General features: G+C 41.3%; 1 long non-coding RNA gene across 1 annotated transcript in view; it reads left to right on the forward strand.

The window, feature by feature from the left end:
- Positions 1-27,496, forward strand: part of LOC138416482 (uncharacterized) — a 135,518-nt gene that overhangs the window by 36,257 nt on the left and 71,765 nt on the right. Inside the window, exon 2 of the long non-coding RNA XR_011247693.1 lies at positions 27,052-27,356. This is a non-coding gene — a long non-coding RNA (uncharacterized lncRNA). The remainder of the gene's footprint in view (positions 1-27,051; positions 27,357-27,496) is intronic.

Genomic DNA, 27,496 nt, shown 5'->3' on the forward strand with positions numbered 1-27,496 from the left:
CAGTACCTAGATATCCAGTAGATCCTAGTCAGCTGGTTAGAATATAGCATTGAGTCCTGTAGAGGAGAGAGAGGTCTGAGGAGGAAAAAGTGGAGAAACTTGAGTACCCAGAGATCCAAGTAGGAGGCAGATAGACTGGCTATCTGGTGGGGATGTAGGAGCAGAGTCAGCGCGTGTGGGCCTGCTCAGTCGTGTCCAACTATTTGTGACCCCATTGACTGTAGCCTCTCAGGCTCCTCTGTCCATGGAATTTTTCCAGGCAAAATTATTGGCATGGGTTGCCATTTCCTCCTCCAGGGGATCTTCCTGGCCCAGAGACTGAACCCAAGTCTCATGCATCTCCTGCTTTGGCAGGTGGGTTCTTTCCACTGTGCCACCTGGGAAGCCCAGGAGCTGAGTCAAGGGCATTGGTATAAGGCTGAGGAGAGCCAGTTGTTATCTAGCTCTTCCTGTTCACAGGAATGATGCAGAGGATTGTGATTCTTTGGGTGGAGCTCTTGATCTTGTGCTTAGTTGGATTCTTGGTTTCAGAAAGGAGTTGATCATCTCACTGGGACCTGCTAGAATGGATTCAAGCTATAAAAGGGATTGACAGTCTCCATTAAGTGTGGAGATTCCTTAAAAAATTGCAAATAGAACTACCTTATGACCCAGCAATCCCACTTCTGGGCATACACACCGAGGAAACCAGAATTGAAAGAGACACATGTACCCCAATGTTCATCGCAGCACTGTTTATAATAGCCAGGACATGGAAACAACCTAGATGTCCATCAGCAGATGAATGGATAAGCAAGCTGTGGTACATATACACAATGGAGTATTACTCAGCCGTTAAAAAGAATTCATTTGAATCAGTTCTGATGAGATGGATGAAACTGGAGCCGATTATACAGAGTGAAGTAAGCCAGAAAGAAAAACACCAATACAGTATACTAACACATATATATGGAATTTAGGAAGATGGCAATGACGACCCTGTATGCAAGACAGGGAAAGAGACACAGATGTGTATAACGGACTTTTGGACTCAGAGGGAGAGGGAGAGGGTGGGATGATTTGGGAGAATGACATTCTAACATGTATACTATCATGTGAATTGAATCGCCAGTCTATGTCTGACGCAGGATGCAGCATGCTTGGGGCTGGTGCATGGGGATGACCCAGAAAGATGTTATGGGGAGGGAGGTGGGAGGGGGGGTTCATGTTTGGGAATGCATGTAAGAATTAAAGATTTTAAAATTTTAAAAATAAAAAAACTTAAAATTAAAAAAAAAAAAAAAAAAAAACAAATGGTTCCACAGAGCTTTAACTCTCAACGGAATGTCGAATTGCAATCTCTCCATCTTTATCATGTAACTACATACAACTGAGAACATTACTGTGAACCAGGAAGTAAGCATCTACCATTAGTGGAAAACTGTCCAAAGAAGTGAATTGTAAAGGACAGGGTTCTTAAACACAAATATTTTGGTCCTATACCAGCACTCTTCTCTACTTCTAACTTAAGCTTCTGACTTCAGTGTGCTGTAACCCATGGATTTGAAATCTGGTGTCCTCTCAGTTTTTTGCTTTCCAAACTTGGAGGAATTTCCCCAGCATCCCAGCACCCCTTGAGTTTCACTCCCCACTTGAGTCGTAGCTTTCCAGGAGTTCTGTTGCTTCCTCTTCTTTCTTCCCCGTTTTTACAAACACTGCAGCACAATGACCCTTTCTTGCCTTTTATGAAACCACACAAAGTCATAACAAGCCAATGATAATTCTCCAGCAGGTATATTAGAGTTTTATTCTTTCTGTGTGTCTTAGGAAAGGGTGTATGAAATTTTCCTCAAATTTACTTTATTTCTAATGAAGATATGTGATCACTGTTCATTTTTTTTTTCATTTTTCGTTATCTTGGTACTACAAAGGTAATTAGTTCCTGAACCTTAATGACACATTTGATGGATGAGGCTGAAATGAGATGATTTTCAGAAATGGTATTTCTCTCTTCAGAACAAAATGAATTCTCTTCAGAGAGGAACAATTCACATGATTGTGAAACAGAATGTCATTTCTGTCTTAAAACTACTTTAAGTGAATTGAAGTGAAGTGACAGTTGCTCAGCTGTGTCTGACTCTTTGTGACCCCACAGACTGTAGCCTGTCAGACGGAATTCTCCAGGCAAAAATACTGGAGTGGGTTGCTATTCCCTTCTTCAGGGGAACTTCCCGACCCAGGGATTGAACCTGGGTCTCCTGCATTGCAGGCAGATTCTTTACCACCTGAGCTACCAAAGGACCCATAAAACAACTTGAAGCACTAAAATTTCTACTAATCTGGAATAAGACAAAAGTTAATTTTGGTAGATTTACTGTGTATAAAAAAGGATGCATTCATCATGAGCAGCATTTTAAAGCAACAAATAGCATTAAGGGTTGTTTCAAATGTAAAACACAACCTCGAAAGACAAAGGAAAATTGAAATTTGCCAAAGTTTACCAGAATGTCCATATATACAAATTTACAGCTTCAATTTTCATGCCATTAGCTGCTGAGCCTAGTAGAAAAACATATTTAAGTATCATTTTTCTTTTCCTTTTTAAATTAATAGACTTTATTTTTAGTATAATTAAAGAGGTTTACAGAAAAATGGAGAGTTGCCATACTGCTCCCTCTTCTCACATTCACTCACATGCAGAATTTCCCTTGTTCTTCACATCTTGCATTGCTGTAGTGGATTTCCTACAACTGGTAAACCCATATTGATATATATCACTATTGAAGTGAAGTGAAGTCGCTCAGTCATGTCTGACTCTTTGCGACCCCATGGACTGTAGCCTACTAGGGTCCTCCATCCATGGGATTTTCCAGGCAAGAATACTGGAGTGGGGTGCCATTTCCTTCTTCAGGGGAACTTCCTGACTCAGGGATCGAATCTGGGTCTCCCGCAGTGTAGGCAGATGCTTTAATGTCTGAGCCACAAGGGAAGCCCTGTAAACCCATATTGATATATCACTATTAATTAAAGTCAACAGTTCACATTAGAGTTCCCTATTTGTGTTGTCCAGTTCTATGGCTTTTGACAAATGCAAAATGTCCTATATCCACCTAATGGTATTGTATTGAATAGTTCTATCATCTTAAAATTTCCCTGTGTTCTGCCTAGTTATCCCTCCTTCCTCCCTGAATTCTTGGCAGCTTGGAATTTAGGGAGAATGGACAACACAGTAGAGACTGTATTTTTACTGTCTCTATAGTTTTGCATTTTTCTCAAATGTCATGTAGTTGGAATCATATAGTATGTAGTCTTTTCAGACTGGCTTCTTTCACTTAGCAGTATGCACCTAAGATCTTTCCATGACTTAGTAGCTCATTTCCATTTATTTTATGAATGTACCATACCTTAATCTATTCACTTATTGATAGACATCTTGGCTGTTTCTAATATTTGGCACTTATGAGTAAAACTGCTATAAATGTTCATGTGTGGGTTTCTGGGTGGACATAAGTTTTCAACTCATTTGAATAAATACCAAGGGGCACAATTTCTGGATCGTATGGTAAGACTGTTTAGTTTTGCAGGAAATTGCCAAGCTGTATTCCCTTCAGCAATGAATGAGAGTTCTCGTTGCTCCACATCCTAATTGGCATTTGATGTTGGATTTGGATTTTCACCATTCGAATTATTGTGTAGTGGTACCTCACTGTTGCTTTGATTTGCAATTTTCTAATGACATGTGATACTGAACATATTTCCATATACTTATTTACCATCCATATATCTCCTTTAGTAAAATGTTTGTTCAGAGCTTCTGCCCATTTTTAAATGGAATCCCAAAGTGTTTAGTAATTAATTAATCAAAAAGTTTATTTTCTTATTGTTGAGTGTTAGGAGTTCTTTATAAATTATGGATATAATTCTTTTGCCAGATACTTGTTTTGAAAACATTTTCTTCCCATCTGTGGCTTGTCTATGCAATTTCTTAAGGGACTGTCTTTTTAAAACTAGGTGTGTTACATGAATAAGTAGTTTTCTTGGTTTTCTGGGAGTGCCCAGTTACAATGTTATGAAAGAGGAAGACAGGGAGATTTTATTTTAGTAAGAAAAGTTATCTTAACTATGATATTGTAGTGAAATGAATTATCACAGGGACTCAGAGGAACATGTAAATGTCAAATTTCGCAGAATACATTGAAGGGGTAATTGGTGTCCTTTAAGAAGTCAACCCATACTAGTGGGACATGTATGTTCTCACACAGGCCTGGTGCTCATGACTTTTTATCCTGAAACTTCTGCCTTGCTCTCATTCCATTCTTTTAATTTCCTTCTCTCTTGATTCATTGATCACCCACCATTTACATCTCAGTCTGAACCCCTCATGTTTATTGTCAAATGTGTGGTAGCTTGGGCTTTCTTATCAGATAGGTTGAGCTCAGCTCTCTGATCTGTAAATCACAAGCTATGTGACTTTAGGGAAGTTGTTATCTTCTTATAGCCTATTTCCTTCTGTGCCTGCCCCACAGTTAGTTGAGAAGATTAACTAGTATGTGTAAAAGCTTTAGCATTGTGCCTGGCTCTGGTGCTCAGTTAATGTTTGTCTTCTCCCCATCCTTTTTATTTTTACTGTACATTCTCCCTACCTTTATAGCTTATAACTCTTTTTGACTTCCAGTTTTCCTCATTTGAGGCCGAATATTTCTCCAAATAACATTGAAAGTGATAACTCCCTTCCTTCCTCCCAAGCAATTCCTCTCTTTTAAGTGTCCTGTGGTCAGCCCCACGTGGTCTGTTCTGGTCTCTTGGAAAAGCCCCCAGACACAGTTAACTGAGTCTTGGGGCTGCACCTTCTCTTTCTCCTTTAGCTGTTGCTATTTCTACCCTTTTTAGAGGCACTGAATTCATTTATACTAACAAGTGTTTAGTGATGAACTACTATGTAGCTAGCATTGTGATATAGTTGAGGGGCTCTCAAAAGGAAGATAATGTCTTCCCCTCAGATTGATGATCTACTTAGAGAGACAAGATATAATGGTAAAACAGACCCCAGTATTAGACAGGGTGTGTCTAAAGGTTAGGTACAGTCACATGTGAGCTGGTGCTTTTGTAGTATTCACTGGTATGTCGCCCAATTTGGGCCCAAACCACTACCCAGGTTTGGGCCCCAGACTCTGACCAAGAGAGATACCTGTTGTCTAAAGGAATCCAGAGAAATGAACACAGGCTTGATAGTGAGGAACTATGAAGAGAGGAGATTTATAGCATGACTGGAGTCAGTAGCTGGGGATCATTGGACACTATAGAAACCAGCTGCTCTGAGGAGTGGGAAAGAATCTGACTATTAGACACAGGTTCCTAGAATAGGAAAATCTTCACTTTTTCCTCTCTCCCACTTTGTTCCTACCAATTTACTGTTAGTTTTATGGCTATGGACAAGCATGTAGTGAGAACCAAAATTTGCAAGACTTCCATTATGAAATAAAATTACTAAATTTAATGTCAGATTTTTGCCTTAAAAAATTCAATGCTTATTTTAAAGAAAATAACCAACCAGGGTGCAAAGACTACTTTAGAAATCTTACAGAATGAAAAAAAATGTAAATGCATAAGACAATGAGACACTGGGGGAAAAAGTGTGGGGGATACTAGATGAATCCAGGAGTGAACTTAGAACATAACATTTATGCTATAAATTTCACTACGTTTGTTGGAGTTGGGCCTGTCTAGGAACTAAACAGAAAAGTCAACATGATTGTTTACAAAATTTATAGGATTCCCTAGGTAACAGTCAATCCGTGGTAGGAAAGTAAGAGGAAAGTAATCATTCCTGATACTAGGCCATGGAAAGCTTATTTTCCCTCAGTGTCTTCTTATAAAGATTTAGAATTTAAAAATTCGACTTCAACTTTTGTAAGAATTTCATTGTACGAGGGAAGGAGGAGAATGTTTACTAATCAGAAACCATCATCTTTGATTTCTTTACATCAAAATTATAGGTGCTCTGTGACAACCATACTTCAGGCTGATTAACATTGTTCTATGGCAGAAATCAACACATTATAAAGCAATTATCTTCCAATTAAAAAAAATTAACAGTAAAATAAAAAAACTTTGCTTTCATACAAAAAAACTTATAGGGTTTCTTTTCTATTTGAATATACCCAAGACCTCTCCAAAATTTCCTCATGATCAACAAGGGAAGAGGGGGAGGGGTCCTCATGACATTAAGAAAGGAAAGATGAGACGTCTTGACATTCAATCCCCCATATTATCCCCTCTCCCTTACCTTCTGCTATGGACAATTCCTTGTGGCTCAGCTGGTAAAGAATCTGCCTGCAATGTGGGAGACCTGGGTTCGATACCTGGGTTGGGAAGATTCCCTGGAGAAGGGAACGCTACCCACTCCAGTATTCCAGCCTGGAGAATTCCATGGATTGTATAGTCCATAGGGTCACAAAGAATGGGACACAGTTGAGTGACTTTCACTTCACTTCATGCATAATTATTTTCCCCTTAAAATTTGTATATTGAGGTCCTAATACCTAGCACCTAAGAATGTGAAGAATTGATGCTTTTGAGCTGTGGTGTTGGAGAAGACTCTTGAGAGTCCCTTGGACTGCAAGGAGATCCAACCAGCCCATTCTGAAGGAGATCAGCCCTGGGATTTCTTTGGAGGGAATGATGCTAAAGCTGAAACTCCAGTACTTTGGCCACCTCATGTGAAGAGTTGACTCATTAGAAAAGACTCTGATGCTGGCAGGGATTGGGGGCAGGAGGAGAAGGGGACGACAGAGGATGAGATGGCTGGATGGCATCACTGACTCAATGGACGTGAGTCTGAGTGAACTCCGGGAGTTGGTGATGGACAGGGAGGCCTGGCTTGCTGCGATTCATGGGGTCGCAAAGAGTTGGACATGACTGAGTGACTGAACTGAACTGAAGAATGTGACTGCCTTTGGAAACAAGGCCTTTAAGGAAGTGACTAAGTTAAAATGATTTCATTAGGGTGGGCCCCAATCTAGTGGGACTGATGTCCTAATAAGAGGAGATTAGAACACACAGGGAGAAGGCAATGGCAACCCACTCCAGTACTCTTGCCTAGAAAATCCCATGGATGGAGGAGCCTGGTGGGCTGTAGTCCATGGGGTTGCTAAGAGTCGGGCATGACTGAGCAACTTCACTTTCACTTTTCACTTTCATGCATTGGAGAAGGAAATGGCAACCCACTCCAGTGTTCTTGCCTGGAGAATCCCAGGTATGGGGGAGCCTAGTGGGCTGCCGTCTATGGGGTCACATAGAGTCGGGCACAACTGAAGCAACTTAGCAGCAGCAGCAGCAGCAGCAGCAGCAGAACACACAGAGAGCGCCCATCCCTTGTATGCACAGAGAGCAACCATAAGAGGACACAGCAGGAAGGCAGCCAAACCTGCCAAAGCCTTGACCTTGGACTCTGAGCCTCTACAACTCTGAAGAAACAAATTTCTGTTGTGAAACCCATCCAGTATGTGATACCCTTTTATGGCATGCGTGTGTAGTCACTTCAGTCATGTCCGACTTTTTGCAATTCCGTGAAACATAACCCATCAGGCTCCTCTGTCCATGGAATACCCCAGGCTAGAATACTGGGGTGGGTAGCCTTTCCTTTCTCCAGAGGGTCTTTCTGATCCAGGGATCAAACCTGTTTGTCTAGTGTCTCCTGCATTGGCAGGCAGCTTCTTTACCACTAGCACCACCTGGGAAACCCTAATACATGACATACCTTCTAATTGGTCTTATATGCCACTACAAGGTTCCCTTGGCTTAAATTTACTTTGATCATGTCAATATTCTTTTGAAAAACTGAAAGTTTAAACTTTCTATTCTTGTATTCATGATTTTCAAAAATCTGACCCCAATTTGCCTTTCCCCACTTAATCCACACTACACAAACCTCCTCTAGTAAAACAGCTCCATATCATCTCCCGGGTGTGTTTTGTGTTTTATGCATTTGTATCTTTCCTCATTCTATGTGCAATATTGAAATTTCCATCCTTTGAGAGCTTACCCATCCCTCAGTATCCATCATCTCAACTTCCCACTCATCTACAAAGCCTTTGATTGTCTTAACTATTAAAAGTATTTTTTCCTCTTCTGAGTTCTTACAACATTTTGTCATTATTTATTCACAAGTCTTATTCCTCCTGTTTGAGGGTAAGATCCTGAAAAGTTCAAGTCACATTTTTATGCCTATATGTAAAGTTCCTAGCACAACTTCCAAAGAGAAGGCGATTCATTCATTTACTCATCCATACATGGCTCTTAGCCACGTGTTATATTAGTCTGCAGAGGATACAACAGAGAACAAAACAAATGTGGTCTTTGCCCCAGGGGACTTACCTCCCATTGGAGATACAGATAAATGAGTAATCAAGTAAGTCAGAGGTTGTTATTAGTACCTTGATACAGAATAACGGCATGACTTATTTCAGACAGTGTGCTTTGGGAGGACCTGCTAAGGAGGTGCCATTGAAGCTAAGACATGTAGGGAAGAAACCAGCCCCAAGAAGCAGGGTAAGCAAGGAATGAATTTTGTGCTCCAGTTAACATGCTTAGAGCACAGTGAACAAGAGGGAGTGTGGCTGGAGGTGAGGGTAGAGAGGAGGCGACTGCTAGGTCCTGCAATGCCTTGGGAAGGGGTTTGGGTTTTCTTAGGAAGCCTTTCAAAGAATTTTAAGCCTTCAAAGGGAGGAGTTGGGGCATGCTTTAAAAATCTCTCTGCTATTCAGAGAATGAATTGTAAGAGTGAAACCGTGGAGACATATTAGGAGACTACTGTGGTATCCGGGTTAGAAGTGGTGGGTTGCAAACTAGAGTGCCAGCGGAGAAAGAAGTGGATGAGGTGTACCATTTTGGAGGTGGCCTTACAGATGGATAGGATGTGGGGAAACCAAAGAAGAAGGATTACTCCAAGATTTTGGTTTCTATTAACAATGTTTTTCCTTATTTAATTGTAAAATAGGACCTAATCATTAAAAATAGTCTTACACAATATACACATACACCCACTATAGGAAAAGAAAAGCTCCCAACTTTGTTAAATTCTCTTCCCTAATAGCTCATTTGGTAAAGAATCCGCCTGCAGTGCAGGAGACCCCGGTTCGATTCCTGGGTCAGGAAGATCCACTGGAGAAGGGATAGGCTATTTACTCCAGTATTCTTGGGCTTCCCTTGTGGCTTAGCTGGTAAAGAATTTGCCTACAATGTGGGAGACCTAGGTTGGGAAGATCCCTTGGAGAAGGGGAAGGCCACCAAATCCAGTATTCTGGCCTGGAGAATTTCATGGACTATCCATGGAGTTACAAAGAGTCAGACACGACTGAGCGACTTTCACTTGTTAAATTCTACTTGTCAAGGACAATATCTTTAATAGCTGAATATATGTTTAACATACACACACACACACACATACATATTTTTAATGCTTGTGGGTATATGTGTGTGGTGAAAAAGGGAAAAGAATGTCATTCAAAGCAAAAACCAGCTACAGCCACCTCTAACCTCCCTGGCATAGCAGAAGTCTATCTTAAGTAAACAGTATCAGAAAAATTACCTTGCAGGCCTTTTTGGTGACTATCCTGGGGAGAGAGGGGAAAAGAAAGGGAAAGGTGAATTACTCTGAAAAACCAAGTGAGGGGATAGCCTGATCTGTGGGTAGCCTGGGAGAGAGGGGACACAGATGGAGGGGCTATCCAGTAGGGGGCTGAGGAAATCCTTGGTATGTAGTGGAAGTAATCAAGGGACTTTGGAACAGGAGTGACGCTTATTTCTACATGGTTCCCAGCTTTGCTGGACTACCTCCGAAATTGTCATTAATCTTCTGTTACACATGACAATTTCTAGTGGTGATTTAGCTTAAAGCTAAATAAAAATAGGAAGTTGGTATTTAGTATGAGCAAGCCAGTCTTGGCAGTCTTGTGACTGATTGCCACAGGTGGTGAGAGTCAGGTAGTTGAGAGTAAGGAGAATCAGGCTGCAGAGTAGTTAGGAAATAGAAATTATTTATCTCTGTTCTATGGATGAAAAATTACCTCAGTTTGAAGCTTAGGTACCTGTGCCATTTTATTTGAGTAGTTAAAAAATATTTTATCCCTAAGCGTGGGCAGCAGAATCTGATTGTGTGTGTGTGTGTGTGTGTGTGTGTGTGTAACATATGCATTGTGTTCAGCATAGATCCAGGTGTCTGGCTATAGTTCTTTCATAATTTAAAATGCATCAGCATCCCTGGCAAAGTATGACAAAACCAGTAGCAGGCAAGAAATCTTTGCATTTTCAGGGTCTTGGATGGCCCCATAAATAAGAGTTGGCAACATTGTTAGGTGACTTTTAAATTTAGGTTTTTCACCTATAAGTTAAAGTTTTTCAATTTCAGCATTTAATTATTCTGTATTTAAAAGGTCACTAGAAACCAAGAGTTTTTTTTTTTTAATAGTGTTGAAACTGGAAAAAAAAGTTTAATCAATTTCCATTCAAACCAAGCTCCCTTCTTGCATTTTTTTTCCTTTGGGGAGGTTATGGGGTAGATAGAGGTTGTGGGGAACAAGGCAGTTATTGTTTTTGTGAAACTTTTTGGTTTTGACTCTGACCTTTATCTTATAATAGAAGGTAGGGTGTTCTGTATTAAATGGAAGAAACCTGTGGTGAGGGAACAAAGCAACCATAATAGGGGAAGCTTAGATATGACCTAACAGAGAGCCCATATTGTCTAGGGAGAATCATTTAGTAGCAGTAGATAAGTTCTAAGTAGGACAATGGGGTGACCTGTAGCTGAATTCCAAAGATCAGTAGTTCAAGGACATTTCATAGGCTTGAGAAATCTATTTGTCTTGCCAGTATTGATCAGTACCACCCTCTTTCCCCCTAGCTATATTAATAACTCTTTAAAATTTTTTTAAATTAGTTTATTTATTTTAATTGGAGGCTAATTACAGTATTGTGGGTTTTGCCATGCATTCACATGGATCGGCTCTTCTTGATTCTCATTATGTTTAGGAAAACACTGGCATATTCAGATGCCTTCAGAAAAACAAACAACCTTCAGGGTTACTCAAATCCACCCACAGCCACATCCTTCCAAACATGCTTATTTCCATAAACCTATATCTTTAGAAGATGGGAGGAAGGAAGAGATGTGAAAGGTTTTATATCCAGTTCACCCTTTAGTATTTCCCAGATTTATAATATGCATAAATGATAAAAGTGAGGTTTTCTTCTTGGTTCTGTTGTTGATCTTGGGAAATTTCTAAAGAACCTAGGTGTTTTTTGTAACAAAGAACCCCAGGGCATTGTCAGGACTAAACTACTTTAAATCTTTTGCATGTTATTAACTTAATAAATGATTTTGCTTTCAACTTTTGTTGTTTTAGGTTATATACTTGCTTGCTAACACAATGTGATTATTTCAGCTTTTTTTTTTTTTGCCTTTTTTTCATGAGATTCTTATTTTGTTTGCAGTTAGATTTATCACTTTCTAGGGTACTTCACAGAAAGCATAGTTGCCTTGGGACAGCAAATGCTTCATGAAAGTAATGATCTGGCAGCTTGTTAGAAGGGAAAACCAAATAACCAAATGAACAGTCTGTTTTTCCCTTTCCTTTAGACTCAATCAAAAGAATCCACAGTAAGGCTTCAGAAGGTGCTACCCCTAATCCCAGCTGGGGAATTCCTTGGTTCTTTCCAACAATTATGGTTTACCAAGAACTGTCCTTACTTTGTGCTGTAATCTACAGCATCTATAATACCATGCTTGCTCGAGAAGTTGCCTGCTTTTTGGCACGAATGCCTACCAAGTTTAGGCAAGAGCAACACAGAAGCAGAGAACTCTTTTAGGACAAGGATAGTGTCTTATTCATCTGTTCATCCCTAGGGCTTAGAACAGTGCCTGGGACAATGTAAAGTGCTAAGTGTTAATCGCTCAGTCATGTCTGACTCTGCGACCTCATGGACTATAGCCCACCAGGCTCCTCTATCCATTGAATTCCCTAGGCAAGAATACAGAAGTGGATAGCCATTCCCTTCTCCAGGGGATCTTCCCAACCCAGGGACTGAACCTGGGTCTCCTGCATTGTAGGCAGATTCTTTACCATTGAGCCAACAGGGAAGCCCAAAGGGACGCTATTTACCAAGGGTGTCGAGGAAGATCACTTTGGAATTGATCTCAAAATGGTGCTGCTCTCTGCATCCTGGCTGCAAGTTGGGAAACATGTTCCTGGTTCTTTGGTAAAGAACTCTGTGAATTAAAATACTGGGCCTTCTTTGGGGATTGACTCTGAGCTGCTGGGATAATAAATTGTTAATGACAAGAGTTCGGAAGTAGAAGTCACAGTGGCGAGATTTGTAGCTGCCAATGGCTGGTCTCTTAGCTCTGGTGGGAGCAAGGACCCACTGCCAAGTGGTCAATGTGTTCTGAGCAGAGTAATGATCATAAGGATAGAGGCGGCTGTGAGAGAGGTTGGCATCTATTCAGCTGAACAGGAAACCCTGGGATACCAGGAAAAGGTAAGAGTTGGGAGTTTGGAGGCCAAAGACACTCAAATTGCTGTCCATCATGGGCAGATGAGGGCCTGGGGTAGAACAGGGTAGTCACAATACTCATAGATCCATTGAGTCAAACAGTTGATTTGATGAACAGACAGAGATGGCAGCTGGCTTTCTTAACAAGTCCATGATTCCATCGTTTTAGTGAGAGCAGATGATTTGAGAGTTCCCAAGAGAAAATTGTGCTGTTCAGCAGAGATGCCATTTTCCCATGAGGGAGGGGTGTTTGAGCAAGTGTGTTCTCTATATGAAAGGCCTCTGGAGATTAGATCAGATGTGCAGTTGGGGTTTGCGTAGGGGCAGCCCACAGGTGAGAGGCACCTCATTAAGTTTGTGTTTGAGTGGGCTGAGCAAGTGGGGGGGTTGCAAGGAGCCCATAGGCTTCAGAACGTTGTCAGTTCCAGTCCTGTGTGAGTGGTTGGCTGGCTGCCCACCTGCTGCTGTGTCTCTAGCGCAGCTCCACGCACACACTTTGAAAGTGTTCTCACATGTAGATCCTGTTTATGTAAGAAGTTAGATCAAACACCCCCACAGTGCTTTAAGTACACACTGGAAGGGTATCCTCTTACCCCTGCCGTGACTCAATACACAGAGCAGAAACGCTGCTCTGTTCTCTAGACTCTGAATTTCTAAAGTAGAATCACTTGAGAATTACAGAAAACCATCCCTCTCTCAGTAATTGCTGTCCTGGCCAGCTAACCTCCCTGGCTTGCACTGTTGCAGGGCTGGGGGTTATTGATTAAAGGAAAAAAAATTTTTTTAAGATTTCTTTTTGATGGACTATTTTAAAAATCTTTATTTAATTAGTTACAATATTGCTTCCATTGTTTATGTTCTGATTTTTTGTTTTTTTGGCTGCCAGGCATGTGGGATCTTAGCTCTATGACCAGGAAACGAACTCGCACCCCCTGCATTGAGAGGTGAAGTCTTAACCATTGGACCTCCAGGGAAATCCCAGAAAAGCCAAAATTAATATAAATGAATCACTTACTTTTTCATGTTCACTTTCTTCCATTCTGAAGCTCTCCTTCCTCTCTTTAGTATTTTCCTATCATCTTTCTCTTCAGTTAATTGGAATGAATTGCTCAACAAACTTGTTATTCAAACATGAGACATGTTTTTGCTCTTTAACTATTTGTTTGAACTGCTACACATTTTCTCAGCAAGGAAGCCAAAATTTCTCTTGAGGTTCTGCTACTTAAATTGCCTAGTAACTTCAGGGTTAACGCTATATAAAAATAGATCTGGGGTCTGGTCAGCTCCTTGCTTACCACCACTGGGGACTGTGGAAGACCAGTCTTGCACCTCTCTCCAGCAGGGCTTGTCCACAGCAGTGGTGGTACCCTCGGTGGCCCAGACACCTGATTTTATGCAGCGGTCCTTCATCTGCACTTGGCTTCTGTTGGCTCCCATATGGCTCTAGCAGAAGGTTCTTTTGGTTCACACAGACAACTAGGGGCAGAAACTGACCAACACTGAGAGGTTTAGTTGGGTTCTAATAACTACAGTGAAAGAAAGTGAAGTCACTCAGTCATGTCTGACTCTTTGTGACCCAAGGACTGTAGCCTACCAGGCTCCTCCTCCATCCATGGAATTTTCCAGGCAGGAGTACTGGAGTGGGTTGCTATTTTCTTCTCCAACTACAGTGAAAAGAGAGTCAATATTCTCCACCTTTTCTGGTGACCATTATCACCCAAATGGTAGCACTCTTTTAAAGCCACAGAAAATTCAACATCTCTTTAATACTTTTCTCCTATGAAAAGAGTGCTTCATTGTGGTGGACAAAATATAATTCATAAAGCCACTTTCCTCCCGTTCACATAGGAAGACTTTATTTTCCAGCCTTCCTTGCTTCAAGGTGGAAACTGTGATGAGAAACACACAGAGAATGTGGGCCCACGTGTCCTATTGTCCCCATGTTTTGCCATAAAACCTTTCCACGTGCCCTTCCTTTATCTGCATGGCTGAAAGTAAAGGATTCCAAGATGGTAAAGCCATGAGTAGGGAATAGCCTGAGCCCTGAGTCACTGCTTAGAGGAAAGTCACCTATTAATAGGAAAGTAGTCAGTCTGCACGATCTCTTGGGAGCATGAGAAATACGTCTTTCTTTTATGAAGTCTTGAGATTTAGGGGTCTAATTGTTATCATAGAAGAGTCTATCCTTCTTTAACTAGTACACATATTACTCAAGGCAATTTGCCACACCCCTAACCCAGACAATGTCATCCAGCTTATTTTTGCATAAGCAAGAGGAACCTTTTATATTGACCCACCCTGAACAGAAAGGTTTGCTTCAGACGGACTTGCTTGCTGACTCCTAGACTTTAAAGGGATTGACATTTCTAGGACTACACCTACATCAGTCAGCTTGGCTCAATTATACTGTGATAAAAAATGACCTCCAAATCCAAGAGGCTCCTATCAATAAAGGTTTATTTCTTACTCAATTTACATTTCCATCACTGGTCAGTTGAGGCTCTTGCTCCATATCTTCATTGTGAGACCCAGAATGATGACGCAGCCTCTATCTGGGGGCATTGCCAGGATCATGGAAGAGGGAAGTGGTACCCAGTGAACTTCATGCTGGCTCTTAAACTTCTGCTTGTAAGCGACAAGCATAACTTCCGCTTGCATTTGATGGACCAAAGCTTATACGGTTAAGCCTGATGTCATGGAGGGTGACATATAATCCTGCAGGGAAGAACACTACAGAAAGGGGAACTGGAATGTTTGAAAGAATAATAACATCAGCTATCAAAATCCTCAAGGTACACCCTTCTCATTTTTGGTCTTAATAGGTATCCTGTTATTTTTTAAAAGGTGTAGGATAGGATGCTAGTGGGAATTTGCTTAACTTAAATTTTTTGAAAATACATCCTTCCCTAGTGTTGAGTCCAGAAAGAGCCTTACTTCTTAAAAGAAAGACAAGAGTATCAACTAAGAAACTCAGTGCTCTTTATTTTTATTGGAGTATAAGTGCTTCACAGTGTTGTGTTTCTGCTGCACAATGAAGTGTATCAGCTATATGTATACGTATCTCCTCCCTCTTGGACCTCCCTCCCACCTCCTCTGCATCCCAGCCCTCTACCAAAACTGTTCTTGAATCCAAGAATATGGGAGAAAGAAGTCTGTTACATGAACATTCATCTTTGCTGGAGAAGATCCAAGTGTGGACAACAAGAAACTTATATAAAGTAGTATACAAAATGAGGAAAATAAAATTAGGTACAAAAGTGAGCATTTCTTTAGAATGCAAAGAGAAATTGTAATGAATTCAGTTAAGTTCAGTCACTCAGTCATGTCCGACTCTTTGCAACCCCCTGGACTGCAGCACGCCAGGCTTTCCTGTCCATCACCAACTTCCAGAATTTGCTCAAACTCATGTCCATCGAGTCAGTGAAGCCATCCCAACATCTTGTTCTCTGTTGTCCCCTTCTCCTTCTGCCTTCAGTCTTTCCCAGCATTACTCAGTGCTATTTAAATAACATTTTGCAAAGGGATACACAATCTTCTTTGCTCCCTTTTCTGATTAGCTTCTCTTTGTTAGCCTCATAACAGAATAACTTTCTTGGACTATATCAGTTTTTTATTGTTGCTGTTAAAAGTTATCACAAATCTAGCAGTTTAGCACCCACTTATTATCTTGTAGTTCTGAAGCACAGAGATCCAGTCACAGCATCCAAGACAGTCTCGTAGGACTGAGATAAGGCATCAACAAGGGTCTGGAGCTTGCTTCCAGGCTCATTCAGGATTTGGCCAGGTCCAGTTGCATGTTGGCCTGAAGGATCTGTTTCCTTGTTTGCAATTGGTCAGAGTATGTTACTAGTTTCTAGAGGCCACCAATATTCCCTGACTCTTGGCCCCCTTCCTCCATCTTCAAAGCCAGCAACCATGTGGGTTGAGTCCTCATGCTTCTAACCCCTTTGACCTTCCCCTTCTGCCTCATCTGGCCTCCACTCACCTCTTCAGCCACACCTCTCTGAATCCTCTGCCTCCACTTCTGCTTTTAACAACTCATGTGATTATGTTGGGCCTACCCAGATAATCCAGGGTCATCTTCCTATTTTAAGCTCAACTGATGTGCTATGCTTCAGTCATGTTGTGACCTTATGGACTGAAGCCCTCCAGGCTCCTCTGTCCACGGGATTCTCCAGGCAAGAATACTGGAGTAGGTGGCTTCCTCCTCCAGGGGAAGCTCAGCTGATGAGTGAACTTAATTCCGTCTACAAAATCTCTTCATAGCAGTGCCTAGATCAGAGTTTAATAGCCAGGAGGTGAATCTCAGGGTGGGGAACTTCCTTAGAATTGTGCCTACCATGTGAGTTTTAGTTATATCTGTGCACCAGATAATTGGAAACTTTCCCTGCGTCCTTTCCTTTTGTCCTCAAGTCCAGTAGGTTTGCTGGTATAAAAATCTAGAAGAGAAAACTATAAACAAGGCAAGTCCCAAGCACAGTGACTTCCCTGACTAGACCTTGAAGTTAAGAACAGAACTTTACACTCTTTTCTACCCAGCACCCTACAACTTGTGCCCAGTAGAGGATCTATAGAAACCTGCTGTTTCTGCTGCTGTTGCTATTTTTGCCTTGGCTGCTGAAGAATGAAATAGACCTACCTCTACGTAAGTTTCAAGCAAATTCAGAGGGCCTGTGATGTATCATGTGAAACACAGTCTTTTAAAATAGCTAAATTTCTAGCTCAGAAAATAGTCCTTCAGGATGGCTCACAACCTTTTCCCACCCATCAGCCTCAGCCTACCATGTAACCTGAGTTTACGGAGGCATGGGGTGAATGTGCGTGCATGTTTATTTATTAATACGAAACCTGGAAGTGTGATGATTTCTGAAATTATTAACAGAAAACTTAGGTGGATTCTAGCGGAAGACTCTCTTACTCCCCACTTCATATTCTTCTGTGGCCCCCGTGGAAAGGAAGTTCCATCAACCCTTCCATCCTTTCTGGGAAGTGCATGCAAGGGGGTTTCTGTGTTTCTTTCCACCTCTTACGTGCTTGTCTCCAAGGGAGAAGGAATAGCTAGTCTTATGGGGAAGAGTCTGATGTCCTCTGGCCTGGGTCCAGTGTCTTAGAGAGTAGAGGAACAGAGTTTCTGCTTTCTCCTGCACTGACTGCAACGTGAGTAGGTAAGAACAGTGTGCTCCTTCCTCTTCCTCCTTCTGTATGAGAGCTGTACCAGGGTCAGCGCTGGCGTTTGCCCTCTGGAAGCAGGCACAGACATAACTTTACTCTCCTGGGCTTTCTTGGGTTTCTCTGTCCTACTGTTGATGTGCCTGTGAAGTAGCTGGGTAACAATTTATGTCATCTTAACAAACTTGATTGACTCTCCCAAGCTCTGGACTTAAGAAAGTCCCATTTTGACCTCAGGTCCACAGTGAATGTTTTAGCAGGAAGTTCATTACTATGGGAGTTATTGGGCTTCATGAATAAACATTTACTTCCTATTTGGCATACCCTGAATTTACTCAATGATGACAACCCAGAGAAGAGTTGGAGACCAGGATTAGCCCATCCTGGTTTCCAGCATTATAGATATTTCTATAATCTTGTTAGGTAGGTAGAATAGGGAAAAGGAGTCCAAAATGGCAGTGGCTAAAAGACAAGGAAGGGAAAAGCCCGTGAAAATAGAACAAAAGAAGGTCTGAGAACCAGAGTGAAGATGTCAGGTAGAACAAACAGCACTCCTGGCTAAGCCCAATTTGCATAGGGCAGGCCCAGGGGTAGGGAAACATATAAAAGGAGGAGCCAAAGCGCTTTCTCTACCACATGCATGCACTCTTTCTCTCTCCCTCCCTCCCTCTCTCCCCCTCCCCCACGTGCTCCTCCACTCTCTTCCCTTCAAGTCTTTGGGTTGGCATGTCCTCACGCTTTGAGGATGGATTCTCCTGCTATCTTTTAAATAAAATAGAGCTGTAACACTGATTTGCCTAAGAGCTATAACACGGTTTGTCCAAGACCTGAGAGCTGTGACACGCCGAGGGCTTTAATGTCCGTCGCTCCAAATCTTTGTTGTGATGAGACAAAGAGCCGAGGAACATACACTCGCATGACAATCTTAAAGTAACAAAAAGGACTTCTTAAATGGCTAGGTTGACTGCTATTATAGTTAGACAGTGAGTACAATTAATATTTAAATTATCCTAAAAACAATGCAAAAAAGATGAAAACCTGAAGTAGAAAAACAGGTAAAAGGTCTATTTTGGGATCTGGTCCTGCCTCTCTCTCCCTCATCTCCTGTCACCTTGACCTTCTAGCTCAGATTTTTCTCTCTCATCCTACTCACCCCAGAATGTGCTAGGCTGGTTGGTCCCTGTCTCTGAGCATCTGACTTTGCTATCAAATCTCTGTTTTATTTCCTTCACAACAATTTTAATCATTGATATTTTTAAAAATTTGTTTACATGATGGATTAATTTGCCAGGGCTGCCAAAACAAAGTAGTAGAGATTGGCAGCTTAAACAACAAAGTTATTTTCTCACAATTCTGTAGACTAGAAGTCCAAGATCAAGGTGTCAGTACGGTTGATTTCTTCTTTTTCTCTCCTTGACTTGTGGATGGCCATCTTTTCCATATTTCTTCACATAGTCTTCCCTCTGTATGTCTGTGCCTTAAACTCCTCCTCTTATAAGGACACCAGTCAATTAAGGCCCACATCAATGACTTTATTTTAACTAAATTACCTCTATTAAGATCCTAACTCCAAATAGAGTCACATTCTGAGATACTGGGAGGCTAAGCCTGCAATATGTGAATTTGAGGGAGTCACATTCAACCTTTAACACCTATATATGGTTTATGTTTTCACTACCAAAATATAGGTCCTTTGGTATAAGGTATCTATTTTGTTAGATACTGTGTCCAAAGCACTTAGACTTGTGACTGGAGTGTAGTTAGTGTATGCATGGTCAGTTGCTTAGTCATGTCCAACTCTTGAGATCCCATGGACTGTAGCCCATTAGCTCCTCTGCTCATGGGATTTTCCCAGGCAAGAATGCTGGAGTGTTGCCTTCTCCAGGGAATCTTCCCGACCCAGGGATCAAACTCATGTCTTCTGCCTTGGCAGGTAGATTCTTTGCCATTGCACCACCTGGGAAGCCTATAGAGTTAGTTCTCAGTGTGTAAATATTTGCTCAATAAATGGAGAAATTTGAATAGGTTAGATATCAGTAGAATTAAGACAGTTTGAATATCTACAGGATTTGATGGTTGATAACATCATTTCATGGGAAATAGATGGGGAAACAGTGGAAATAGATGGGGAAACAGTGGAAACAGTGTCAGACTTTATTTTTGGGGGCTCCAAAATCACTGCAGATGGTGATTGCAGCCATGAAATTAAAAGATGCTTACTCCTTGGAAGAAAAGTTATGACCAACCTAGATAGCATATTGAAAAGCAGAGACATTACTTTGCCAACAAAGGTCCATCTAGTCAAGGTTATGGTTTTTCCAGTAGTCATGTATGGATGTGAGAGTTGGACTGTGAAGAAAGCTGAGCACCAAAGAATTGATGCTTTTGAACTGTGTTGTTGGAGAAGACTCTTGAGAGTCCCTTGGACTGCAAGGAGATCCAACCAGTCCATTCTAAAGGAGATCAGTCCTGGGTATTCATTGGAAGGGCTGATGCTAAAGCTGAAACACCAATACTTTGGCCACCTCATGCAAAGAGTTGACTCATTGGAAAAGACTCTGATGCTGGGAGGGATTGAGGGCAGGAGGAGGAGGGGACAACAGAGGGTGAGATGGCTGGATGGCATCACTGACTTGATGGACATGAGTCTGAATGAACTCCGGTAGTTGGTGATGGACAGGGAGGCCTGGCGTGCTGTGATTCATGGGGTCGCAAAGAGTCAGACAAGACTGAGCAACTGAACTGAACTGAATATGTGAAGAGCAAGGCAGGAAAATCTTAGATGATTTCTAACTTAGATGATTTAATGACTAGTGGTACTTCTCAATGCGATAGGAAACACAAGAAAAGGATTGGGGTTTTGGGGAAAACTTTGCACATGCTGAGTTAGAGATAATTGGGAATATATTCAAGTGGAAATGTTAAGGAGACCTTGTATGGCATGTGGAAAATGCAGTGGAGAGATCTTAGTTATAGATTTGAGGATCATCATTTCATAGTAAGTACTAAAATCAAGATGGCAAATGAGATCATCCACGGTAAAGAAGCTGCCTGCAATTCAGGAGACCCAGGTTCATTGTGAAGATCCCCTGAAAAAGGGAATGGCTATCCACTCCAATATTCTGGCCTATAAAATCCCACAGACAGAGAAGCCTGTAGCTAGAGAAGCCTGGTACAGTCTGTGGAGTTGGAAAGAGTTGCACACGACTAAGCAACTAACATTTTCATTTTCAAAAAGAACATAGGTAGAAAGAGACCTAGGACAAAAGCAAGGTAAAAACTAAAGTTTAAGGGTTGACTAGAGGAAGCAAAGTGTGAGAACAGAAAGAAGAGAGCAGAAACAGCATATCATAGAATCTGAGGAGGAAAAAATATTGAAAGTAATGGTCACCTATGTCAAAGAATAAGAAGTATTTCCCAAAGGCTATTCCAAGGAATAATCCTCCCATGAAATACTACTTGGAAAAAGATTCTGTGGGCAACCAAGTGAGAGAAATGCTGAAGTCTACTTACTTCTCTTGCAGAATCACACAACAATTTAGCGTATTAATGTCTTTGAAAAGTTTTGATGTTAAGAAACCTATGCATTTTAATTTCTAGTGTAATGTTTCCAAAGCTTATTTGACCTTAAATCTCTCCCTGTTTTTCTTACATAACTAGTCTGAATAATAGCACAAAGAACTAGAACCCAAGGAATTCTCTTTGGGAAACAATGTGATAGCATAATGAATTAGATAAGCATTGAAAATAGCTCTTTGCATTTGACAATTAAGGGGTTTTGTTGGTATTACTAGAGGGGGTTTCTATTGAGTGATGGGACCTGAAAGAAAAATAGTATACAGGAGGCATATCTGCTCCTTCTATAAGCTTGACCTCAAAGAGGAGGATAAAAATTAGGGCAGTGTTTTGCGTGGATGCTGTGTGGTTGTGGTGGTGGTGAAGTTGCTAAGTTGTATCCAACTCTTGCGACCCTATGGACTGTAACCTGCCAGGCTCATCTGTCCATGGGATTCTCCAGGCAAGAATACTGGAGTGGGTTTTCATTTCCTTCTTCTGTGTGGATGCTGTGTAATATTAGGTGAATACATTTAGGAGAGAAGGAAATGGCCAAGTTTATAGATAATAGAGATCTTGAGGAAGGCTAGCAAGAGAAACTGAATCATCAGCAGAACCCTATCTATAAGGAAATAGGGGGAAGCTGAGACAAGGAAAAAGTTCTCCCATGTCCTAAAGACTAGAGGAAAGAAAAGGACATGCAATTGTCTATGCAGGATATGAGGTTGAAAAAGTCCATGATAATCTCAGTTCCTCTGACAAGAACACGTCTCAGAGTTTATCTTTGGTGCTGAAACAAAAAGGTGCTCTCCTCCAAATCCCCCTTCCCGAAAAAGCTCATGTCTGATCTTGTTCATGTGAAAGTCCTTTCTAAATCTTATTATCACTATGGTCAGAGAGTTACTTCTATTTTGAAGTCCTAGGTAGCCATGATTTTCCTGAGCCTTTTAATCATTTAGTTTCCTTTAGGTCTCTGCCTCTGGGCAGAAACTTGTCCTACATATTTCAGTCATGTCCAACTCTTTACAACACCATAGATATCTATACTTTGACTTTTTCCTTCCCAATATTTCTTATTTTAATTTTTTTTTTTTTTAGTTTTAAGCTGCTAAAGGTCTAAAGTCCCATCCTATTATTCTTTTCCAACTATCAGTCACCATCTACAAGCCTGAAAGCCATCTCGCTTCTTTCCATGTACTCAACAAATATTTATTTTGGCCACATACTATATACCAACTACTGTTACAAGCACTGAAGATAAAAACTTGGTGAATAATGGCTGCGATCCAAAAATCTGCAAGCAATAAATGCTGGAGAGGGTGTGGAGAAAAGGGAACCCTCCTACACTGTTGGTGGGAATGCAAACTAGTACAGCCACTATGGAGAACAGTGTGGAGATTCCTTAAAAAATTGCAAATAGAACTACCTTATGACCCAGCAATCCCACTGTTGGGCATACACACACTGAGGAAACCAGAATTGAAAGAGACACATGTACCCCAATGTTCATCGCAGCACTGTTTATAATAGCCAGGACATGGAAACGACCTAGATGTCCATCAGCAGATGAATGGATAAGAAAGCTGTGGTACATATACACAATGGAGTATTACTCAGCTGTTAAAAAGAATTCATTTGAATCAGTTCTGATGAGATGGATGAAACTGGAGCCGATTATACAGAGTGAAGTAAGCCAGAAAGAAAAACACCAATACAGTATACTAACACATATATACAGAATTTAGAAAGATGGCAATGACGACCCTGTATGCAAGACAGCAAAGGAGACACAGATGTGTATAACGGACTTTTGGACTCAGAGGGAGAGGGAGAGGGTGGGATGATTTGGGAGAATGGCATTCTAACATGTATACTACCATGTAAGAATCGAATTGCCAGTCTATGTCTGACGCAGGGTGCAGCATGCTTGGGGCTGGTGCATGGGGATGACCCAGAGAGATGTTATGGGGAGGGAGGTGGGAGGGGGCTTCATGTTTGGGAATGCATGTAAGAATTAAAGATTTTAAAATAAAAAAAAAAACAACTTGGTGAATAAAAATATTATTGACTTTACAGAACTTCCATTCTAGTGAAGGACTCAGGCAAAGAATAAGTAAAGATTAAATTAGTTACAAACTTGCAACCATTACCTTGCTGACAAAGATCCATATAGTTAAATCTATGGTTTTTCCAGTAGTCATGTATGGATGTGAGAGTTGAACCACAAGGAAGGCTTAGCACCAAAGAATTAACGCTTTTGAAGACTCTTGAGAGTCCCTTGGACTGCAAGGAGATCCAACCAGTCAATCCTAAGGAAATGAATCCTGAATATTCATTGTAAGGACTGATGCTGAAGCTGAAGCTCCAATACTTTGGCCATGTGATGCAAAGAGCTGACTCATTAGAAAAGACCCTGATGCTGGGAAAGATGGAAGGCAGGAGGAGAAGGGGATGACAGAGGATGAGATGATTGGATGGCATCACTGACTTGATGGACATGAGTTTGAGCAAGCTCTAGGAGATGGTGATGGACTGGGATGCCTGGTGTGCTGCAGTCCATGGGGTTGCAAAGAGTCAGACATGACTGAGCAACCAAATAACAACAAATTGATTTCTTAGGTTGGTCACCAGACAAGAGAAAAATTACTTAGAAGGAAGGTGTGGCTTGGACTGGATAATTGAACAAAAACTATTCAAAGAGCAAAGATGATAGGCAAGCTGTATCTGAAATACCAGACTAAAGAGTTGAAGGAAGTTTATCAGATCATATGAGAGCAAATCTATCAGCATTCACAGTGGAAAGACCCACTAACCAAACAACATGTGGCTAACCAAACAACATGTTCAAGACAGTGGGTAGCTTTTAGAGCTGCAATCTTTTGGGTTAATTTTATCACTGTTGTCTGAAAGCAGCCCTACTTAATAGTTTTTGTTAAATAACTGCCTAAAGGTCTAAGTCTATGCATTCTTAAGGTATCAGTAGCAGGGGAAAGCAGTCATGAAGCATACTTTATGATTTGGATTTTCTGTTTAGGTTATTCAACAGGCAGGCAGTTGTCATTGTATTGATGGAAGTAGTTCTCTCCCTACTGGATGCAAGAAGCTCTCTCTGTTTCAGGAAAACAAGACTATTGGGAAAATAGTCTGTGTCCGTTATGAAAATGTTGAGTTTCTGGTGTCTATGAAAAGGCCAGTTACTTTAATGCCTCAACCTAGAGTTTAAGAAGGAGATCTGGGTTGGAGACAAAATATCTGGTACTGTCTTCTCCAATAGAAATGGACAAGATTGCCCAGGAGTGGTGTACTGTGCTTTTTATTGTTTAGAGCAATATGCCAGATAGGGAAGGAAGTGAGTCTGAAAGGGTTAACTGGGAGAAACTTGAGAAGGTTATCAGATTGGTGGATCTGGTTAAATGAAAAGCCGGTATAGGGAGGGTAGACGAGTGAGAGAAATGAAAGAGTAAAAGAGACTGGGGTGACTGACTTTAATCTTTTGAATCTAGAGAAATTCTGAGGGACACAGTTGTAGATGTGTCTGAGGAGTGATTGACAATGAGGAGAGATCCTGTAGCAAAGGATTGTTAGGGAAGGCATGAAGGTGGGGCAGCACAGAGTAGCTCTAATGGTGGACGCATAGGAGAGATTAGACCACAATGGGGCTTCAGACACGGGAGGAAGGACACTAGAAAGGTGAAGTATAGTGGGCTCCAGTATGGCAGAGACACCTGGTCCCAGATGCCTTCTGGAGAGACCCCTGTAGGTAAACGCACTTCAGTTCCTTTAGAGTCAGTCATAGCCTGAGATAGCTTATGGAGATTTATATATATATATTTGTAAGTAAAGATTATTTATATATTTACTTGTGGTTGTGCTGGGTCTTTGTTGCTGCACCTGGGCTTTCTCTAGTTGAGGCAAGCGAGGGCTACTCTCTAGCTGCAGTGTGCAGGCCACATGTTGTGGTGGCTTCTCTTGTTGCAGAGCATAGGCTGTCGGCGGACGAGTTTCAGTAGCTGTGGCACACAAGGGTTTGTTGCTCAGAGGCCTGTGGAATCTTCCTGGACCAGGCATTGAACCTGTGTCCCCTGCATTGGCAGGCAAATTCTTATCCTCTGTACCACCAGGAAAAACTGGGTTACATTTTTGAGGGAATATTGGTTGTTGAGGGTGTGGTAACTCAGATTTTTGTGAGTCTCCATTGCATTGGTTCTGGGGTCAGAGTTGTTGATGTGCAGACTTACACTAGGGCTTCTGGGTAGAGGTCCTTGTTATGAGGAATCTGTAATCCAGGAGTTGTACCCAGTGCAAGGAATCCATGGTGATCATTTGTCTCCTGAATCCTTTCAAATGTAGCATCCATCCTATGGGATTTCTGCAAGCTCAGACAGGGATTGGGAGAGAAGCAAGGCTCTATCTAACTTATTTCTGAGTACCCTAAAATCACTGCGGATGTTGATTGCAGCCATGAAATTAAAAGATGCTTGCTCCTTGGAAGGAAAGTTATGACCAACCTAGACAGCATATTAAAAAGCAGAGACATTACTTTGCTGACAAATGTCCATCTAGTGAAGACTATGGTTTTTCCAATAGTCGTGTATGGATGTGAGAGTTGGACTATAAAGAAAGCTGAGCGCTGAAGAATTGATGCTTTTGAACTGTGGTGTTGGAGAAGACTCTTGAGAGTCCCTTGGACTGTAAGGAGATCCAACCAGTCCATCCTAAAGGAGATTAGTCCTAGGTGTTCATTGGAGGGACTGATGTTGAAGCTGAAACTCCAATACTTTGGCCAACTGATGCAGAGAGCTGACTCATTTGAAAAGACCTTGATGCTGGGAAAGATTGAGGGCAGGAGGAGAAGGGGACAACAGAGGATGAGATGATTGGATGGCATCACCAACACAATAGACATGGGTTTGAGTGGACTCCGGGAGTTGGTGATAGACAGGGAGTCCTAGCGTTGCCATGGTTCATGGGGTCACAAAGAGTTGGACATGACTGAGCAGCTGAACTGAACTAGGCAGTGAATGGAGGAACAAAGTTGAGAAGATAGAGAATGGAAACACTTTGGAGCATTGTATGTTGAGATAAACGTTTAAGAAGAGACTGAATGAATATCAGGTACAAGGTCAGAGCCCAGGGTGGGGCCAGAAGTCACTTCCAAATTCGCCAAACCAAGGAGATGAAACGAGATTAGTAGGTCACATGTATTCCAGAAAAGAGAGAATGGTAAGATATGAAGTAGGTAAAAATGAGGTCTAGTTATTAATTTTAGGGTAAAAGAAAAAAGAATTTGGTTATGTGCCATATAGCATATGATTGGTGTGGTATTAATAGTATGACTCCCCTTTTAAAAATAGAAGTAGTATAAATAAAAAATAAGCTAAAATATTGTTGCATCAGAGAATTAACTCTTGGCAACTTCTAGCTAGCATGGTGATCTTGAACAACCTCTTAAAAGTCTATGGCACTGTATGTTTTCGTCTGTAAAATGTAAGCAGTTGGGTCAAGTGACCTCTTGAAGTTTCTAGTAGCTCTCTGATTCTACAGCATTTATTCTTTCATCTTTCAGACCCCTGCCATCTTCCCCCAACCCCTTCTAGGGTCCCATATCACATCGAAGGGGTCAGTGGCTTTCATGCAAGGCCAGCCTTAAAGATTTATTTTCTTTCTAACATTGAGAATTGAAGTAACTGCAGACATTTGGAGAGGCATAGCTCATAGTCCACTGAAACTTAATGAATGACCTAACTTCTCTAGAAGGTAAGATGACTGCATTGTTTATATTTTGTTATTTGTTACCAGGCAATCAATATGGACTTCATTGAAATATCGTGTGTCAATTGGATTTCATCCCTTAATCACACTGGCAGAGAAAAGAGGGTAGTGGCTGCTTTGGAGAATGGAGGAAGCCAGAAAGAAGATAAAGAGTGAAGATACAAGAAGACAACGGGATAAGATTCAGGGAAGAGAGAAGGTCATAGAGCTGAGAAGGAATTGACTTTTCTTCATGTTAAGGGTGGCAGAGGGGAAGAATTCAGCTGATCACTATTCAGGTGCATCTGGATGCAGGAATAACAAACCATATGGTGTCCAACTCCTTCAAAATGGTGAGTTTCATAAGCATTCTAATTTATCTCATGTGGACATTGCATAGTCAGAAGATGTATTCTGTGAACCTTTCTTGATGGAAACAGGCCAATCAAAGTGAAGTATTTCAAATCGGTCTTTGAAAGGACCATGTACCTTT

The sequence above is a fragment of the Ovis canadensis genome, chromosome 12 (assembly GCF_042477335.2).
Source record: "Ovis canadensis isolate MfBH-ARS-UI-01 breed Bighorn chromosome 12, ARS-UI_OviCan_v2, whole genome shotgun sequence".
Classification (NCBI taxonomy): Eukaryota; Metazoa; Chordata; class Mammalia; order Artiodactyla; family Bovidae; genus Ovis; species Ovis canadensis.